Source organism: Musa acuminata, unplaced genomic scaffold, assembly GCF_036884655.1.
Source record: "Musa acuminata AAA Group cultivar baxijiao unplaced genomic scaffold, Cavendish_Baxijiao_AAA HiC_scaffold_41, whole genome shotgun sequence".
In the NCBI taxonomy this organism is placed as follows: Eukaryota; Viridiplantae; Streptophyta; class Magnoliopsida; order Zingiberales; family Musaceae; genus Musa; species Musa acuminata.
The window spans coordinates 56,198-57,500 of record NW_027020323.1 but is presented as its reverse complement, the minus strand read 5'-3'; positions in this window follow the sequence as shown (position 1 = coordinate 57,500).

Below are 1,303 nucleotides of genomic sequence, written 5' to 3'. Positions count from 1 at the left end.
AGCCATCTCAGCACCCTGGAACCCCCCGGGTGGCACAGGGCTGGATGGGGCTTTCGTATAGCAGGGACGGTGCTGCCTCACGCTTCGCTCGCTGTTCGCCGCTCGCCGCTCGCTCGCGCAGCCAAAAATGACCAGTTTTGGCCCGTTTTTGGGCTGTTTTGGCCTGTTTATGGTCCGTTCTTGCGTGGTGCGGTGACCGTCGTGAGCGGAGCAAAACGTCAGCCATCTCAGCACCCTGGAACCCCCCGGGTGGCACAGGGCTGGATGGGGCTTTCGTATATAGCAGGGACGGTGCTGCCTCTCGCTTCGCTCGCTGTCCGCCGCTCGCCGCTCGCTCGCGCAGCCAAAAATGGCCAGTTTTGGCCCGTTTTTGGGCCGTTTTGGCCAGTTTTTGGCCTGTTCTTGCATTGCGCGGTGACCGTCGAGAGCGGAGCAAAACGTCAGCCATCTCAGCACCCTGGAACCCCCCGGGTGGCACAGGGCTGGATGGGGCTTTCGTATAGCAGGGACGGTGCTGCCTCTCGCTTCGCTCGCTGTCCGCCGCTCGCCGCTCGCTCGTGCAGCCAAAAATGGCCAGTTTTGGCCCGTTTTTGGGCCGTTTTGGCCAGTTTTTGGCCTGTTCTTGCATTGCGCGGTGACCGTCGAGAGCGGAGCAAAACGTCAGCCATCTCAGCACCCTGGAACCCCCCGGGTGGCACAGGGCTGGATGGGGCTTTCGTATAGCAGGGACGGTGCTGCCTCTCGCTTCGCTCGCTGTCCGCCGCTCGCCGCTCGCTCGTGCAGCCAAAAATGGCCAGTTTTGGCCCGTTTTTGGGCCGTTTTGGCCAGTTTTTGGCCTGTTCTTGCATTGCGCGGTGACCGTCGAGAGCGGAGCAAAACGTCAGCCATCTCAGCACCCTGGAACCCCCCGGGTGGCACAGGGCTGGATGGGGCTTTCGTATAGCAGGGACGGTGCTGCCTCTCGCTTCGCTCGCTGTCCGCCGCTCGCCGCTCGCTCGTGCAGCCAAAAATGGCCAGTTTTGGCCCGTTTTTGGGCCGTTTTGGCCAGTTTTTGGCCTGTTCTTGCATTGCGCGGTGACCGTCGAGAGCGGAGCAAAACGTCAGCCATCTCAGCACCCTGGAACCCCCCGGGTGGCACAGGGCTGGATGGGGCTTTCGTATAGCAGGGACGGTGCTGCCTCTCGCTTCGCTCGCTGTCCGCCGCTCGCCGCTCGCTCGTGCAGCCAAAAATGGCCAGTTTTGGCCCGTTTTTGGGCCGTTTTGGCCAGTTTTTGGCCTGTTCTTGCATTGCGCGGTGACCGTC